At 40.1% G+C, this 19,796-nt stretch overlaps 1 protein-coding gene, 1 long non-coding RNA gene and 1 other non-coding gene across 3 annotated transcripts in view; 1 reads left to right on the forward strand and 2 right to left on the reverse strand.

Moving 5' to 3' along the window:
* DKK2 (dickkopf WNT signaling pathway inhibitor 2) overlaps positions 1 to 19,796 on the forward strand; it is a 126,927-nt gene that overhangs the window by 64,452 nt on the left and 42,679 nt on the right. The window lies entirely within an intron of this gene.
* LOC112586240 overlaps positions 4,818 to 19,796 on the reverse strand; it is a 381,631-nt gene continuing 366,652 nt past the window's right edge. The window contains exon 6 of the long non-coding RNA XR_003110685.3: positions 4,818 to 4,916. This is a non-coding gene — a long non-coding RNA (uncharacterized LOC112586240). The remainder of the gene's footprint in view (positions 4,917 to 19,796) is intronic.
* Positions 13,743 to 13,814, reverse strand: TRNAW-CCA. Its single transcript has one exon. It is a non-coding gene; the product is annotated as a tRNA-Trp (tRNA).

Raw genomic sequence — 19,796 nt, forward strand, 5'->3', positions numbered from 1 at the left:
ATAGCAAAGCCTCCAACAATTAACATAGACTCAAAGTTATCTCCCTCATTGGAAATTTTCATTGATAAGCAAAATATTCATTCAATATGAAAAGGAACCCAAGTTATGCCCTCTGCTTCCATGAAACATCTCTAGTAAGAGAAACTCCTACTGAACTGAAGGTAGTAGCTACATAGTGTCAAGATATAATGCCTGTCAAAACTTTTTGAGGGATTCTCTAAATAAACATGGGTTGAAGGAAATTTTAAATTGTGCCATTTTATAGTTGTACTTTGTGTAGTACACTCTGGATATTTAATCTGGGAATATCTTAGTATTCACACAGTGTCTGAGCTACCTTTAGGGGGCAATGTGGAAGAAGCTTGACTAGCTGGAAACGTTGATTCCTTTTAGAGTATTTTTTCATTTCAGTTATGGTATTTGTCATCCCTGGTTGTTCTTTATATTTTCTAATTCTTTGTTTAAAAATTCTAACTTCTGGCTCTTTACCTCTATTCTTTTCCCAAGGTCTCTGATCATATTTAAGATGATTACTCTGAACTCTTTCTCAGGTAGACCCCCCATCTCCACTTTACTTAGTTCTTCTTCTGGGGTTTTATTTTGTTCCTTCATCTGACCATATTCCTCTGCCACCTCATTTTGTCTAAGTTGCTATTGGCATTTTTATGTATGTGGTAGGTTAGTTACATTTCTCAACCTTGGAGAAGTGGCGCTCTGTAGGAGGTGTCCTATGGGTCCCAGAAGTGCACCCCGCTCTGGTCACCCAAGCTATATGCTCTAGGGATTTCCCCTGAACAGGCTGTGGGGGCCTTCCTTTAGTGGCAGGCTGGCTTTGTGGGCAGTCTGTTAGGCTTGGTTGGCTCCTAGTCTGGTTGGCTGCCAGGTCCTGACTTGTGTGGATGCTGCTGGCTGCTGTTTAGTGGGGTCTGGTCACAAGGTGGCTGGTTGAAGAACCCTAGGGGCCCTGGGGCTAGTGCCATCTTACCAGTGGGCAGAGTCAGGGTCCCCAAAGACTTGGGGGCTGTTGCCCACTCAGTGGCAGGTGAAGACAGAACCTGGGGTTAGTGCCAGTCTACTGGCAGGCAGAGTTGGTTCCTGGAGTCTGGTTATAGGACCCATGAGTCCCAGAGCTTTCTTCAGATTGTTGGGGTGAGGCGTTCCTGACACAGCTGGCTATGAGGTCTGGAATGTCCTGAAGGTTGTGTTGGCCTGTTAGTGGGCAAGGCCAGGGCCCAGCTGGTCACAGGGGACAGTCTGGCCAGTGTTACAGGATCACCATTTTCTGGCTTCTGGGGTCTGTCCTGTAGTGGGTGAGGCTGGTCTCGAGGCTTGTGCAGCTTCCTGGTGGAGGGGCTGGTGCCTGCCCACTGATGTGTGGAGCTGGGTCTTGACCCTCTGGTGGGCTGGACCGTGTCTAGCGGCATGTCTGGGAGCAGCTGTGGGCTCTGTAGTCTTTAGGCAGCCAGTCTGTTAGCCAGTTCGTTATTTGGTGTGGTGTCCCCTGCAGCACTGAAGCCTACAGGCCATCGGTAGGGCCAGGTCTGGGTACTACTGAGCCGATATGTAGCTGCCAGGAGGGTTTTTGCATTTGGGTGTCCCCAGTATGTCTCCCACTAGTGTCTACATCCTGTGGGTGAGCTGCAGTCCCCACCCACTCCCAGTACAGACACATCCCTCTCCAGGAGACTGAGACCAGCAGGAATGACTGGCCCAGGTTCCTATCAAATTACTTGTTTTGCCCTGGGTGCTTGTGTGCATGAGATTTTGTGTGCGCCCACTAAGACTGAAGTCTCTATTTTCCCCAGTCCTGTGGGGCTCCTGCTATTAGGCCCTGCGGGCTTGGCCATCTTCCTGGTGCCAGACCCCTGGGCTGGGGTGGGGTGGGGAGCTGACATGCGGCTCAGAATTCTTACTCCTGTTGGAGAACCTCTGTAATATATTTATTCTCCAGTTTGTGGGTTGCTTACCTGAGGGTATGGGATTGGATATCACAGGTTTGCCTGCCTGTCTTGGGCTGTGCTTCTTTACCTCCTAGAAGATCTTTTCTAGGAGGTTCCAGTCTTTTTCATCAGTGGTTATTCTGCCGATAGCTGTAGGTTCGGTGTACTCATGACAGGAGGTGAGCAGAGTTTCTTTCTGCTCTGCTGCCTTGGTTGCTCTGATCCAGCATCATCTGGGATCTAAATTGAGTCCTGATCAAAGATTCAGGTTGACTTTGTATTGTATATTTGACTATCTGAATGAAATTCCTTTCTTTCTTCATCCTCTCCCATCTTCCTCCCTTTCTTCTCTCCTTTCTTCAGTTAAGGAGTGACAATTAGATTTTTCAAGCAGTAATAATAAATGAGAGATTTACTGTATCCTTTACCCAGCTTCCTTTAGTGGTATCATAAGACTACAGCATAATATCACAACCAGGATATTTACATTGATATAGGCCAAGGTACCAAACATTTACATTCCGTGGGGATCTACCGTGTTGCCTTTATAGTCACACTCGCTTCTCTCTTGCCCAAATTCTGTCATCTCAGGAATGTTCCATAAAGGAATCTTTCAGTATATAATCTTTTGAGATTGGCTTTTCTCACTTAGCATACTTTTCTGAAACTTCATTCAAGCTGTTATATGTATCAATAACTCATCTTTTTTATTGCTGAGTAGTATACCATGGTATGGGTATACCAGTTTGTTTAACTATTATTCACCAGTTGAAAGACATCTGGGTTTAATTCCAGTTTTTGTTTATTCAGAATAAAGCTGCTACAGAAGCTTGTATATGAATCTTCATAGCAGCATTATTCACAGTAACCAAAAGGTAAAAACACCACCAATGTACATCAACAGATAAATGGATAAACAAAATGTGTGTATATATATGTGTGTGTGTATGTGTAAATATATATATGTATGTATGTATATTAGCATGGAATATTGTTCAGCCTTAGAAAAGAATGAAGTTCTGTATATGCTACAACACAGATGAACCTTGCAAAGATTATGCTAAGTGAAATAAGTCAGACACAAAAGAACACACTGTACAATTTCACTTACTAATATGAATTTCCAAGAATAGGCAAATTCACAAAGACAGAAAGTAGAATAGAGGTTAGCAGGGGCTGAAGAACAGAAAGAAATGGGGAGTTATCATTTAATGAGGGTGAAGTTTCTGTTTGGGATAATGAATACTATTGATGATTGCATGATATTGTGAATGTACTTAATGCCGATGAATTGTACATGTCAAAACTCTAAATTTTATGTATATTTTCCCACAATTAAAAAAAAGAATATATAAGCATTTGTGTGTAGGTTTTCATATGAATAGAAGTCTTAATTTCTCTGGGATAAAAGTCCAGAAGTTTGTATGCTAGTATGTATTGCTAGTTTGTATGATAGTTACATTTGTGTTTTTCAAGAAAATGTCAGAGTACTGTACATTTAAAATTCCCATCCCCAATGCATGAGTGGTCCAGTATCTCTGCATACTCACCAAAATGTGGTGTTGTCACTAATTAAAAAAAAAAGTTAACCATTCTGATAGGTGTGTACCGCTATCTATCTCACTGTAGTTTTAATTTGCATTTCCCTGATAAACAGTGATGTTGAATGTCTTCTCAGATGCGTTTTGCCAATTTTACATCTTCCTAGTTGAAGTATCTCTTCATGTCTTTTGCCTACTTTCTAACTGTATGGTTTGCTTTTTTACTATTGACTTTTGAGAGTTCTTTACATAGTCTACATACTAGACCTTTGGCAGAGGTATAGTTTGCAGACAATTTCAACTACTCTTATCATCTGTCTCTCAATCTTTCTAATAGCATCTTCCATAGAACAAAATGTTTAAGTTTTGATGAAGTCTGATTTATCATTTTTTTCTTTCTGTGGATTATGATTTTTTTTGTGTCAGATTGAAGAACGCTTTGCTTAGTCCTAGATCCCAAAGTTTCTTCCTACTCTTTTTCCCTAAAAGTTTTATAATTTTACATTTACATTTAAATGCATGATTTAGTTTGAGTAAATTTTTTTTATAAGATGTACAATTTAGGTCAAGATGATTATTATTTCTCTTAGGGATAACCAATTTCTTTTATACTATTTGCTGAAAAGACAATCCTTTCTTCACTGAATTTTAAAAATTACCCTAAGACAATGCTTTATCCTTTCTTCCTTCCTTCTCCCTCCCTTCCTCTTTCTCTTTTTGGCCACTGCTTTACATAATCTACACTGTCTTCGCTGTGGCTGTAAACACCTTCATGCTATGAAGTTTGATGATGAGTGTGTATGTGGAAGGCACACCTTTATATTTTCTAAATATTTATAAAACAAACACCTAAATCAGTATTTTGCTGGTCCATTTTTGCACTTTCATAACCCTCATTTAATTGATGAGCAAAAGAGAGATGGAGATAGGTAAGACCTTTCGGTCCCCTCTCTCTTGTACTGTGTGCTCAGTGCCAGCAGCCTTGGCTCGTCTGGGTTTATTTCTATCTGCTGTACTGGGAGCACCGGGGACTTGGGAATGAGGCACAGGTGTCTCTGTAGCAAACGTGGTGATTTATGCAAACAGACCTTATACATCATTTCTTCCCTCCCTCCCTGTCTCCTTCCTTCTAAATATAATAAATAAATAGGAGTACTATGTTACACAAAGTAGCCATTTTTTCTTTCATAGAGATTTTATTCTGGTGAAATAGGAAGAAGATAAGCAAATAAAGTGAAAACAGAATGAACGTCATTTTACAGGGTTTCATCATTGTCATACATTGAAATACTCCAAACCTTCAGATTGTGTTGATTATAATATTGGAATTACAAAATGTGTCATTAGAGTGATATGTTTTGATTCATTGACAATGTTTTGCTGATTTCCCAATATTCATGGCATATACCAGTAATGTCCGAGTTGCTGCAGTAATCTGAAAGAAAAAAAACTGTGTACGTTTTGATTTCCAAGAATTTGTAATTTATCTGAGGAGGTAAGAATATACATAAGCACAAATATTTTAAATTAGTGTCATATAAAGAGAATGATAAATAAACATTAAAAAAAAACAAACACTAAAATAGTCCAGTGAAGAGGAAAAGTCTCTTCCCTTGGGAATAATCATGGAAAAGCACCACTAAGTAACGTCATAAAGCTGGGCTTTGCGGCCAACAATAACAGGCAGACTCGATGAACATGGGTTTTGGTGGACTCCGGGAGTTAGTGATGGACAGGGAGGCCTGAGGTGCTGCGGTTCATGGGGTCACAAAGAGTTGGACACGACTGAACTGGACTGAACTGAACTTCATGTTGTTGCTATAATGATAAAATGAGATCATATATATGGATTTAAAAAATGGTATATAGTGCCAACTTAATATTATTATGTAAGAAACTTCATGATGGCTTAGACTGCTCCTCATATACCTTTGCATTCTCCATGTGTCTGTACCCAGCACACAGAGCCTACTTACAATCAGCAGCATTATTAAAAGTAGCAATGATTCCACAGTACATTTATTCTCCTATACACATAGAATCTGTTTAATATGTCTGATAAATGAATGTTCTGTGAAATTGTTTACAAAGAATTTAGCACATAATTATTCTGTTTAATTGCAGTGAATCCCTCAGGAGAGAAAAGTCCTATTACTTGTGTCAAAAAAAAAGAACACCCAAAGAATTATTACTTGTTACACTTCTATGATGATATATCTAGTGTGAGGCTGAATAAAAGTCAAATTATATATCTTCCACTGGCTTCACTTTATGGGTAAGCAGATTTATAGTCACACTATAGCATGCAAAAAAGAAGTTTAAAAGGTTTGAGCCTAAATATTTAAACATAATTTTTAATAATATATGACTAGATAGATATATACATATTAATATATGTATATATAAACACAGATATCTAGAAGTATATACCTATATATGTAAATATATAGATGTATAGCTATTATAAATATACAACTGTATGGCCTAAATTGAAATTAATATTGCTAGTGTCTCAGAATGTGCTGAGTTTCAAGTCACATTCATAGGGAAACAAAATCAGAAATTATGTTGTTAAAATTAAAACTTTATTCTAGAACTCTTACAGCATCCTATATGGGAGAAGCTGTCTGTAATAAAGATTGATGTAGCAGAAATTGTAACATATCCACCAACATGAAATTTTACGTTCAGGTTTGTGGGTGAAAAATTTAAGACTTGTGGTAGTAAAGTGACGAGTTTTATGTATTATCCCCTTATGAATCTTTTTGACCATTTGGAAAAGTCTTATGGGGTTAAACATCCAGGTTCAACAAACAAACAAACACCTGGACACTGTGACAGACGAGGAAAGACAGAAACTGCATCTGTGGACGGGTGCAGGGAGTCTGAGTAAGTCAGTAGTAAGGATGGGAACAGCACGGTTTCTGCCAAGTGTGCTACACACTTAGCAGAGCAGATCCTGAACACGTGCAAGGCCTCAAGGTTTGGGTCAGCAACAGTGTCTAACAGCGATGTGGAGCTCCTTCTAGGATAAGTCATGAGTGTGTAATTTACCATGGAGTGGCCTATTTATGGTACACGGGGGGATACCTCGCTGGTTGTTTTTTCACGCAGTTATTAAATCTTAGTGGCAGTTAAAATCCAGGAGACTGTATGACTTTGCACAAGATGACAGGATGCTTCCTACATGCCTCTTGTCTTTGGAAAAATGATATTAAGTATAAGCTAATCAGAACTCAAGGAATGGGAAACACGTGAGTTTTCGAGCCAGATGAACTTGCCTGGCTCTTTATTTAGCTTTTGTTGGCCCAAATTTTATGTTTTTTTGTACAACAGACAGAACAATATGCATCTTGTATGATTATTTTGAGTATTAAATGAGATCAAAGTGAGTGAAAGTCGCTCAGTTGGGTCCAGGCTCTTTGCGAACCCATGGACTATAGCCCACCAAGCTCCTCTGTCCATGGGATTTTCCAGGCAAGAATACTGGAGTGGGTAGCCACTTCCTTCTTCAGGAATCTTCCCAACCCAGGGATCAAACCCAGGTCTCCTGCATTGCCGGCAGATTCTTTACTCTTTCCATCCATTAAATGAAATAATGGATGCAAATATTCAATGTAAGGCCCAATATGTTTTAGATTTCACATTCCCTTGCCCTTGAACACAACCTCTCCTTTCCATTTCCACAGCCCAAGGGAAAATTAACAACAAATTCTAGAGTTCTATAAATTCTAAAAATAAAAACTGTGTTTTCCTACTGAAAACTGACGCTAATTCATATGAAAAGAATGCAATACCTTCTCAGATATTGGTACCTATAAGAAAAAAAGCCAGCAACTGTCCTACCTATGAACTTTATATGCGTTATTATTTTTTAAATAATTTTGTTTATTTTTGGCTGTGCTGGATCTTCATTGCTGTGTGAGATTTTCCCTAGTTGTGTGTGCGGGGGCTGCTCTCGAGTTGAAGTGTTCAGGCTTCAGTAACTGCGGCTTGTGGGCTCCGGAGCACAGGCTTGGTAATTGTGGCATATGGACTTAGCTGTTCCATGGCATGTAGGTTCTGCCTGGATAGGGACAGAATCTGTGTCTCCTGCATTGGCAGGAGGATTCTTAATCACTGAGCCACTAGGGAAGCCTTAGATACGATATTGTTTTAATCCATACGTCAATAAATACCCCATCTGGTAGGTATTGTTGTAAGTATTTTGCATATGCATATCATAACAATTATGAAGAAAAAAGTACTGACTTACTTACACTCGCCTTATTACAAGAATAAGGGCTTCCCGGGTAGCTCAGCTGGTAAAGAATCCACCTGCAATGCAGGACACCATGGTTCGATTCCTGGGTCAGGAAGTTCCAGGGATAGGCTACCCACTCCAGTATTCTTGGGCTTCCCTAATGGTTCAGATGGTAAAGAATCCACTGCAATGCAGGAGACCTGGGTTTGATCCCTGGGTTGGGAAGATACCCTGGAGAAGGACATTGCGAGCTATTCCAGGATTCTTGCTTGGAGAATTCCATGGACAGAGAAGCCTGGCGGGCTATAGTCCATGGGGTCGCAAAGAGCTGGACAAGACTGAATGACTAAGTACATTACGATGCAAGCTCAGCAAGAGGAAGGAAAATTTAACTGCCTTTTGTTTTAATGTTATTCTGTTCTGCACTTAATACGTAGTCAGGAAACATTAGTTGATTTCTTTCCCTTCAGAACTTTCATTGCTAAACCCAGAAAGAGGACAGCATAGAGACTCTGTTTCACTGACCTAAGTACTCATCAAGAAGCTCTAGGTACCTAGGTAGTACAAGAAAAAGTATGCTGTATAATTTGTCAATAACCTTGATAAAATCCAAACCTTGTGATTTGGTCTGTTCATTTACATAAAGATAGTGTGGAGGGGTGTGGGCAGGGAAAGAGAGAGGGAGGAAAGGAGATGACACAGTTTTCTGCATCCTCAGGTATGAGAAATTACTAGTAAATTACTCTTGGAAGTACTCAGATTGCATTTCAGGAGTTGCACTGAAAAAGGTATTTTAGCTAAAAATTTATTATAGCATTACCTGTCTGAGACCCTTACTTCTTTGGATCTATTAACTAGCATCACAAATGAATGGATGCTGCTTACAACAGATTTAGAGTACCAAAGGGAATAGCGTCAGGTTGCTACATCTGGATAATTTTCAGGGGTGGAAAATAAAATAATGAGGATACCAATTGGGCCACCCACTGCAAAATGTGGGTGACCAAATAAGCCAACGGAACCTCTAATGAGTATTTACTCCAAAGGACTCTGCATGTAAACGACTTCCAGACTGATGTGGTGCCAAGCTTAGAGGATTAAGTCTTTCAATGGCTTTTGTTGGTCAGCAGCCAAGGCATCTAGGAACAAAGGAGGGGGTCTCCTTGTTAAGCATATCAAGAATATTACTTTCAGACAAGAAAAATGCAAAGAATGGATCAAAGAACACCATAAAATAGATGGAAGACAGTAGAAATACGTAATAACAGCATCATTCATACTCTGAGTTTAGGGTGATTATGTTTAGTTAGGGCATTATTTTTCAGAGGACTTTAAAGCACTGCTTAGCATTTATGTGGTCTGGCCTACATTATAGGTAGTTGTGTACATGTCTTAGGTTTTGATGATCTTGAGGGCAAGAGTTTCCTCTGCTTTGTCTCATAAGTGTGCCATTAATCTTCCGTTTCTTTCTTCTTCTAGCCCTAAGCAGAGTATAGATATAGGTTGTTGAAGAATTATTTTTGAAATATGTTAAAAGGAATTTGCAACCACTTTTGCTTTAATAACATAAAAAGTACCAGGAGGAACATATCATGGTTTTGTTTTTGCTTTTTTAAGGAGAGGTAAATCTGTAATACAGAGAAATTGCATGTCCAGAGGGAACAACTCAATATCACTTAGAAAGTTAGTTGCTGGGTTTATCCTGACTCAGGGTTCTTTTATATCTCAGACTAATCAAATCCCCCAAAGCAATGCAAATGACAGAGTACATATGGAAAATCACATTCCCTGTATGTTTACCCAGAGAAAATACAAAGCAAGAAAATGTTTGCACACTGTGACAAAAGTCAGTGCCAGAATAGATCCTAAGATGGCCACCCAAACAAAGGTTTACTTCTGTAAACCAAAGCAAAACAAAACAAAACCTAATTGGATATTTTAAAAGCTTGAAACACAGCAACAAACTTATTTGGTTCATTTTTTTCTGTTTCCAAATAGTTGTGTTAACATTTTGGAACCTTTACCTTTCTGACCCTTCTCAAAGTGGTCAATCGCATTTTACAGCAAGATTTCCTGATAGACATTGTCAAATGTAAACTTTGGCCACCAATTTCTCCTTCTTTAGGCAAAAGGTAGCCATAGTTGGCCTGAAAGTTTGGAACTGCACTGTGTGGTTTGAAGACTTTCCCAATGGTCAGCCCTGCCAGTGTGGCCACGGTCCTAACAAAGACAGCCATTACTCTTTTCTTAGATGGACAGCAGTTGCATGCCTGCAGTTACTCATGTGTGCAGAACGCTTCCAAAATGTTTGTTTATTTATATCCTTAATTTAACAGGCTCGTATAGTGCCAGAAAGTGTTCTCTGTGAAGCAGATAGAAACATTATCCCTGTTTCATAAATGTGAAATTGAGGTTAAATAAATTGTTGAAAGCCATGCATCTCAAAAGTGGTAGAACTGGGATTCAAACCCAAGCCACCTGGTTCAAGCGCACTAAAGTCTGACTCAAACTCAAAAACACATGTTTTAAGGAAAATGATGACACTGGCTGGGTTTTCACACAGTCCTATCTAGCTTAATCGCCCTGAAACTGTGTGGTGTACATCTTCCTCCTCTAGTCCACATCCAGTTCCTCAGTAGCAACAGGACGTTCTCCAGCTCTTATCCCCCTGGGGGGAGGGGGTCTTACATAGTAGATTTGAGAGGAAGCTTAGACTCAGGAGAGTGAAGGAGGTGTCTGACTAGACATCTGGGGATATGTCTGTGCTCATGAGGACTCCTTGTGTCCCTTTTGTGACAGCTCCTTTCCTTTGCTGCTACCAGTAAATTCCAAGTTGTTCTATTTCCCATTAGTTCAGAAAGTGGTAGAGTATTTCTCACACCTAAAGCAAGCGCTACAGTATATAAAAAACACTTAAGGTTTCTGTCGCTGGGGGGTGGTGCAGGCAGAAATAAACAGGTTGAAAGTACATCAGGAACGAAAACGTATTCCTCCTTTTTTTTTTAAACTATCCTTTCCCCTCCCCACCCCGTCCTCTGTCCCCCATTTAAACACTTACTGTTGGTCCAAGTTACGTAATTGATTTTCAGAGTAAAGCTTTTTTGGTGTGTGGTTATGGAGTCAGCTTGGCGCTGGATTTCTGAGGGGAGGAGGGCTGGGACATATGGAAACAGAAAGATAAGGGAAGAAGGGGCCTTAGTGCTACTGAGAGAGTAGGTCCCAGGAGTGCTGGTCCCCAGGGAAATAGTCCTGGAGAAGGAGAAGGGGCAGCACCTGGGATGGCTCCAGGCTGTGTGAGACAGGAGGGAAGAGGGGTCTCAAACTGGAGCTTAAAAGTCTGAGCAAAGGCAGAGTAAGGGAAGCCAGGTTTCAGTTCTCAGCAAAGATCTTGAAACTGCCTCTTTGCAGTGCTTAACTCTTAAATTAAAAAAAAAAAAAAAAGGAAGAAAGGAAAAAATAGCATAAACCAGCCTTATCCTCTAGGAACCTAGCATTCAACTTAATTCCAGAAAAGAACTGGGATTTGTTTTAGGTCAAATGCTAAAATTTCTTCTTGAGTACTTTTGTTTTGCTCTGGGAGTGTCTCTAAGTTGACCAGTCATGCTTCTGTGAAATCCAAATTGGCAACGTGAGAAAGGGAGGAAGAATATGACTGCATATCTTGAGGGAGTGTCTTTTTATCGTCTCTTCAGTGGGGGAGTCAATAATATTTTTAACTCCTTCTCTCTTAACCTGAAGAACTACAACCAGGGCCAGCTCTTCCAATTTTCTGTAAATCCCATGTGTGACAAGGGTTCAGGAATCTTGCCAACACATTTAAAGCCAAACTGCCCAGAAAGCCATATGGAGAAGGGAGACTCAATGACTCATATGCAGACCATTTTATGCATTCTGTGTTTCTGCTATCTGTTGGGCACACTGTGTTTCACAACAACTTTAATTAAATGTAGTATCTGCAATAATTTGAAGAATATGAAGCATGGCCCCATTATTTAGACTCTCTAAATCTTAATCACTATCAAGACCCCCTCAGTGGAGAGAGGGAAAAAAAAAAAAAAAGATTTATGTGTGTGTGTGCATCAACACACTCACACTAACATGCTAGAGAGAGGGCTGGTATGGCTGAATCACTTAAAGCAAGTTGCTGAGCTATCCTGGCTTTATTATCCCATCTATATAAAAATGACAATAACAACCAAAATGAGATGAACTCTGTCAAAAGTTGAGGAGCCCCATAGTGGATGGGAGCTCTATTTGACTTGTGTGTGTGTTACTCAATTGTGTCTGACTCTTTGTAACCCCATAGACTGTAGCCCACCATGCTCCTCTGTCCATAGAATTCCAGGCAAGAATACTGGAGAGAGTAGCTATTTCCTTCTCCAGGGATCTTCCCAACCCAGGGACCAATGCAGGCAGATTCTTTACCTTCTGAGCCACCAGGGAAGCCCTCTATTAGACTTAGATATCTCCAGATCTTGCAACTCTATTGTTTCACTCTCTGAGGTTTCCTTTCTTCCTTTTTTCCTCCATCCATCCCTTTCTTCCTCCTTTCTTTTTACATGTATTTGATGGCTGGATGGCATCACTGACTCGATGGACGTGAGTCTCAGTGAACTCTGGGAGTTGGTGATGGACAGGGAGGCCTGGTGTGCTGTGATTCATGGGATCGCAAAGAGTCGGACACAACTGAGCGACTGATCTGATCTGATCAACTCTATTAAGTGCTAAGCACTGTGTTTAATGTAATTAACAAAACCCCCAGCAGAGAAGAAAGATCTGCATCATAAGGTCAATGCATCCTTCTCCTTAAAATCCTTATGTAACTTCTTATTTCTTTTACAATAAAGACCAATATCTGGGTCATGGCTGAGCAAGCCTCATCTCTCTTCACTGTCACCTTGTTCTCATACCTCTGGATACTTCCACTTTCTTTTTTACCACACAGCCTCCTGCCCCAGGGATTTTTCACAAACCATTTCCATTTTCTGGAACTTTTCCTTAGCATGGCTCTCCCTTCAATTAGTTAACTCCTAGGTTCCCTTCAACTCTCAGCTCAAAAATCACTTCCTCAGAAAAACTTGCTCTGACCCTTCATCTGGATGAGGTTCTTTGGCTGTGTGCTTCTACGTGCTGTGTCTCATTCACCTGTCTGAGCTTACATGTATTTATTACTCTCTACTCCACCAAGCAGCAAGCTCCGTAAGACCACACTCTGTATTTGTTTACTTCCACCATTGTAAAGCCAGGGCGTCCCACAGTCCCTGATCAGTGGTAAGTGCTCAGTATTTGTTATTTGAATGAACCGATGAGTGAGTAAGTGAATCCACCAGGAAAATTCATTGTCCTCAGTTCTTCTCCTATCAGTTGCTGTGTAGCTTTATATAAAGCAGTTCCTCCTTTAAATTAAAAAAAAAATGCACTGCTTTATTATACAAATGGACTATAATAATGAAGATAATTTTTTGAAGACAGTGCCTTATTGTGACCTTTCTTCGACTCGTAATCTATCAATATTATTAACCCGATTCCTGCAGCTGAAGAGCTTGGTAATTCTGAGATAGCCTCCAGAGAATTAAGACTTCCAGGCTTTTCATTAAGATGCATATTGTTTAAAGAAAGAACGAACACAGAGGCTTACAGCATGCTCTTTCAAACATGACTATTTGTGAACAATAATCAAGACATTTAGTTTACTTCCTAACAGATGAGGTTAAAAAAAAAAAAAAAGTTCTTTCTTGGGAAAATTGAAATGGCTGAAAATTTAGGAGAGATGGAGACTTGGCTACTAAGGAGAAAAGCCCCAGGAAATAGATTAGTTGGTATTCAGTTGCAGCTTTCGTGACTATAGTTGAGAGTAATGCTACATACATTTTGTCCTGTAATGTATGAGAGTGAAGTCGCTCAGTCGTGTCCGACTCTTTGCGACCTCGTGGACTGTAGCCCACCAGGCTTCTCCATCCATGGGATTGTCCAGGCAAGAATACTGGAGTGGGTTACCATTTCCTTCTCCAGGGGATCTTCCCGACCCAGGGATTGAACCTGGGTCTCCTGCATTGGAGGCAGACGCTTTAACCTCTGAGCCACCAGGGAAGCCCTGTAATAAATTCCATAGTGTAAAAGGCATATGAAAAATAAAAAAGTGAATGAATTTCATGAGTCTGATATTACATCACAAAAGCCAGTTTTTACTAGAGACAGCATATTAGCTACTGTTTTTTGGTGAATTATTGTTTAAATTACTTGGTCATTATATCATAATTTCAATCATCTTAGAATATAAATTAATTATCCATGACTTACTACAAACATCTGAACCATGTTCATTTAAAATTAAGTATGTAAGAGCCTTTATATTTTTCTAGATTATTTTTATATCTTAAATTACTATATGTATCCCTGGATTTTTCACTAGACTTCAAATATAACCAAGAACTTCTCAGTGGTATTAAGATATTTTGGAAGAATACTGAAATAATTATTACATAAACAATTAAAAACAAGTCAAGTGGGTTATATGTATTAAATACTGTAAACTGTTTGGAGTATCCCACCAAAAATAATCACTCCTTCTTTTAGTTTCTCACCCCTTAGTCATTTTGCTGAATATTGGGATAGTCATCTGAGAATGAGAGTAAATAAAGCTCCCTCTATCCACCCATGTACTTTAATCAGTAGGTCAAGTACACAAGTCCCCTTTGGCAGTCTGGTGAAACTTAGGGACCTTCTCAGAATAAATTTAAATAAAATAATAAAACTAAAAGGAATGCCATTTATATTTAAATATGATTAACCAACTTTGTAATATGACAATATATGTATTTATATGTTAAATAATAAGATACGAATGTCAGGTCCATGAATCAAGGCAAACTGGAAGTGGTCAAACAAGAGATGGCAAGAGTGAATGCCGGCATTCTAGGAATCAGAGAACTGAAATGGACTGGAATGGGTGAATTTAACTCAGATGACCATTATATCTACTACTGCGGGCAGGAATCCCTCAGAAGAAATGGAGTGGCCACCATGGTCAACAAAAGAGTCCAAAATGCAGTACTTGGATGCAATCTCAAAAACGATAGAATGATCTCTGTTCGTTTCCAAGGCAAACCATTCAATATCACAGTAATCCAAGTCTATGCCCCAACCAGTAAAGCTGAAGAAGCTGAAGTTGAACGGTTCTATGAAGACGTATAAGACCTTTTAGAACTAACACCCAAAAAAGATGTCCTTTTCATTATAGGGGACTGGAATGCAAAAGTAGCAAGTCAAGAAACACCTGGAGTAACAGGCAAATTTGGCCTTGGATACGGAATGAAGCAGGGCAAAGACTAATAGAGTTTTGTCAAGAAAATGCACTGGTCATAACAAACACCCTCTTCCAACAACACAAGAGAAGACTCTATACATGGACATCACCAGATGGTCATCACTGAAATCAGATTGATTATATTCTTTGCAGCCAAAGATGGAGAAGCTCTATACAGTCAGCAAAAACAAGACCAGGAGCTGACTGTGGCTCAGACCATGAACTCCTTATTGCCAAAATGAGACTTAAATTGAAGAAAGTAGGGCAAACCACTAGACCATTCAGGTATGACCTAAATCAAATCCCTTATGATTATACAGTGGAAGTGAGAAATAGATTTAAGGGCCTAGATCTGATAGATAGAGTGCCTGATGAACTATGGAATGAGGTTCGTGACATTGTACAGGAGACAGGGATCAAGACCATTCCCATAGAAAAGAAATGCAAAAAAGCAAAATGGCTGTCTGGGGAGGCCTTACAAATAGCTATGAAAAGAAGAGAAGTGAAAAGCAAAGGAGAAAAGGAAAGATGTAAACATCTGAATGCAGAATTCCAAAGAATAGCAAGAAGAGATAAGAAAGCCTCCTTCAGCAATCAATGCAAAGAAATAGAGGAAAACAACAGAATGGGAAAGCCTAGGGATCTCTTCAAGAAAATCAGAGATACCAAAGGAACATTTCATACAAAGATGAGCTCAATAAAGGACAGAAATGGTATGGACCTAACAGAAGCAAAAGATATTAAGAAGAGATGGCAAGAATACACAGAAGAACTGTACAAAAAAGAGCTTTACAACACAGATAATCATGATGGTGTGATCACTGACCTAGAGCCAGACATCCTGGAATGTGAAGTCAAGTGGGCCTTAGAAAGCATCACTATGAACAAAGCTAGCGGAGGTGATGGAATTCCAGTTGAGCTATTCCAAATCCTGAAAGCTGATGCTGTGAAAGTGCTGCACTCAATATGCCAGCAAATTTGGAAAACTCAGCAGTGTCCACAGGACTGGAAAAGGTCAGTTTTCATTCCAATCCCAAAGAAAGGCAATGCCAAAGAATGCTTAAACTACCGCACAATTGCACTCATCTCACACGCTAGTAAAGTAATGCTCAAAATTCTCCAAGCCAGGCTTCAGCCATATGTGAACTGAGAACTTCCTGATGTTCAATGGTTTTAGAAAAGGCAGAGGAACCAAAGATCAAATTGCCAACATCCGCTGGATCATCGAAAAAGCAAGAGAGTTCCAGAAAAATATCTATTTCTGCTTTGTTGACTATGCCAAAGCCTTTGACTGTGTGGATCACAATAAACTGTGGAAAATTCTGAAAGAGATGGGAATACCAGACCACCTGATCTGCCTCTTGAGAAATTTGTATGCAGGTCAGGAAGCAACAGTTAGAACTGGACATGGAACAACAGACTGGTTCCAAATAGGAAAAGGAGTTCATCAAGGCTGTATATTGTCACCCTGCTTATTTAACTTATATGCAGAGTACATCATGAGAAACGCTGGACTGGAAGAAACACAAACTGGAATCAAGATTGCCGGGAGAAATCTCAATAACCTCAGATATGCAGATGACACCACGCTTATGGCAGAAAGTGAAGAGGAACTCAAAAGCCTCTTGATGAAAGTGAAAGTGGAGAGTGAAAAAGTTGGCTTAAAGCTCAACATTCAGAAAACGAAGATCATGGCATCCAGTCCCACCACTTCATGGGAAATAGATGGGGAAACAGTGGAAACAGTGTCAGACTTTATTTTTGGGGGCTCCAAAATCAGTGCAGATGGTGACTGCAGCCATGAAATTAAAAGACGCTCACTCCTTGGAAGAAAAGTTATGACCAACCTAGATAGCATGTTCAAAAGCAGAGACATTACTTTGCCAACAAAGGTTCGTCTAGTCAAGGCTATGGTTTTTCCTGTGGTCATGTATGGATGTGAGAGTTGGACTGTGAAGAAGGCTGAGCGCTGAAGAATTGATGCTTTTGAACCATGGTGTTGGAGAAGACTCCTGAGAATCCCTTGGACTGCAAGGAGATCCAACCAGTCCATTGTGAAGGAGATCAGCCCTGGGATTTCTTTGGAAGGAATGATGCTAAAGCTGAAACTCCAGTACTTTGGCCACCTCATGCGAAGAGTTGACTCAGTGGAAAAGACTCTGATGCTGAGAGGGATTGGGGGCAGGAGCAGAAGGGGACGACAGAGGATGAGATGTCTGGATGGTATCACTGACTCGATGGACGTGAGTCTCAGTGAACTCCAGGAGTTGGTGATGGACAGGGAGGCCTGGCGTGCTGTGATTCATGGGGTCGCAAAGAGTCAGACACGACTCAGCGACTGATCTGATCTGATCTGATAGACTAGAGATCTCTTCAAGAAAATTAGAGATACCAAGGGAACATTTCATGCAAAGATGGGCTCAATAAAGGACAGAAATGGTATGGACCTAACAGAAGCAGAAGATATTAAGAAGAGGTGGCAAGAATACACAGAAGAACTGTACAAAAAAGAGCTTTACAACACAGATAATCACGATGGTGTGATCACTGACCTAGAGCCAGACATCCTGGAATGTGAAGTCAAGTGGGCCTTAGAAAGCATCACTACGAGCAAAGCTAGTGGAGGTGATGGAATTCCAGTTGAGCTATTTCAAATCCTGAAAGCTGATGCTGTGAAAGTGCTGCACTCAATACGCCAGCAAATTTGGAAAACTCAGCAGTGGCCACAGGACTGGAAAAGGTCAGTTTTCATTCCAATCCCAAAGAAAGGCAATGCTAAAGAACGCTCAAACTACCACAAAATTGCACTCATCTCACACGCTAGTAAAGTAATGCTCAAAATTCTCTAAGCCAGGTTTCAGCAATACGTGAACCATGAACATCCAGATGTTCAGGCTGGTTTTACAAAAGGCAGAGGAATCAGACATCAAATTGCCAACATCCGCTGGATCATCGAAAAAGCAAGAGAGTTCCAGAAAAACATCTATTTCTGCTTTATTGACTATGCCAAAGCCTTTGACTCTGTGGATCACAATAAACTGTGGAAAATTCTGAAAGAGACGCGAATACCAGACCACCTGACATGCCTCTTGAGAAACCTATATGTAGGTCAGGAAGCAACAGTTAGAACTCGACATGGAAAAACAGACTGGTTTCAAATAGGAAAAGGAGTATGTTAAGGCTGTATATTGTCACCCTGCTTATTTAACTTCTATGCAGAGTACATCATGAGAAACGCTGGGCTGGAAGAAGCACAAGCTGGAATCAAGATTGCTGGGAGAAATATCAATAACCTCAGATATGCAGATGACACCACCCTTATGGCAGAAAGTGAAGAGGAACTAAAAGCCTCTTGATGAATGTGAAAGAGGAGAGTGAAAAAGTTGGCTTAAAACTCAACATTTAGAATACGAAGATCATGGCATCTGGTCCCATCACTTCATGGGAAATAGATGGGGAAACAGTGGAAACAGTGTCAGACTGTATTTTTCGGGGGCTCCAAAATCACTGTAGATCGTGATTGCAGCCATGAAATTAAAAGATGCTTACTCCTTGGAAGGAAAGTTATGACCAACCGAGATAGCTTATTGAAAAGCAGAGACATTACTTTGCCAACAAAGGTTCGTCTAGTCAAGGCTATGGTTTTTCCAGTGATCATGTATGGATGTGAGAGTTGGATTGTGAAGAAAGCTGAGCGCCAAAGAATTGATGCTTTTGAACTGTGGTGTTGGAGAAGACTCTTGAGAGTCCCTTGGACTGCAAGGAGATCCAACCAGTCCATCCTAAAGGAGATCAGTCCTGGGTGTTCATTGGAAGGAATGATGCTGAAGCCGAAACTCCAATATTTTGGCCACCTCATGCAAAGAGTTGACTCATTGGAAAAGACCCCAATGCTGGGAGAGATTGGGGGCAGGAGGAGAAGGGGATGACAGAGGAACAGATGGCTGGATGGCATCACCGACTTGATGGATGTGCGTTTGAGTGAACTCTGGGAGTTGGTGATGGACAGGGAGGCCTGGTGTGCTGTGATTAATGGGGTTGCAAAGAGTCGGGCACGACTGAGCGACTGAACTGAAGTGATATGATAGATTTAATAATACTGTGATTTAAAAATTATGATGGGTAGGAACAGTATTTTGAGTTCCAGAAATGACTGTAGTGTGATATGAAGATATCTGTGATTTCTGTTGTTGACAAAGTCACATATACTGCTCATACCACTGTGATCCATTGTGTGTATTTATAATTGAAAGACATAGAGCTGGAGGTTAGTGAAAATACAGATGTCATGCTTTCCCAACCAATTTCAGAGACCTCTGGTTAAGAATCAGCTCACTGTTTGATAAGGAAAAAAAAGATGGTTTAGTCAACTGCAACTTGAATATTATCCATGGATTTAATTTCTCAAGTTTGTACTGATGACAAGAACAGTAATAGCGGTAGCTAAACACTTCAAACAATTATTAATTGCCAGATACTGTTCTAAGTGCTTTTAATATGTCACATCAAGTCATTCTTGGAAAAACTCTATGAGGTAAGATTTTACAGGTATACAGAGAGGCGAAGTAACTTGTCCAAAGCCGAACAGTTTGTAAGTGATAGAGCCAGGTCCCTCTTGGTCTTTTAACTATTGTGCTGTATAACTGGTTTCTTTGTATTTGCTTGAGTTTTCTGGTAAATGATGGAAGGCCAGAAATATATGAGACATTTTTTCCAGTAGAAAAAGTTATGAAGCATATTTTAAATATCTGTAAATTTTCATAAAG

The sequence above is a fragment of the Bubalus bubalis genome, chromosome 7 (genome assembly GCF_019923935.1).
Source record: "Bubalus bubalis isolate 160015118507 breed Murrah chromosome 7, NDDB_SH_1, whole genome shotgun sequence".
Taxonomy (NCBI): Eukaryota; Metazoa; Chordata; class Mammalia; order Artiodactyla; family Bovidae; genus Bubalus; species Bubalus bubalis.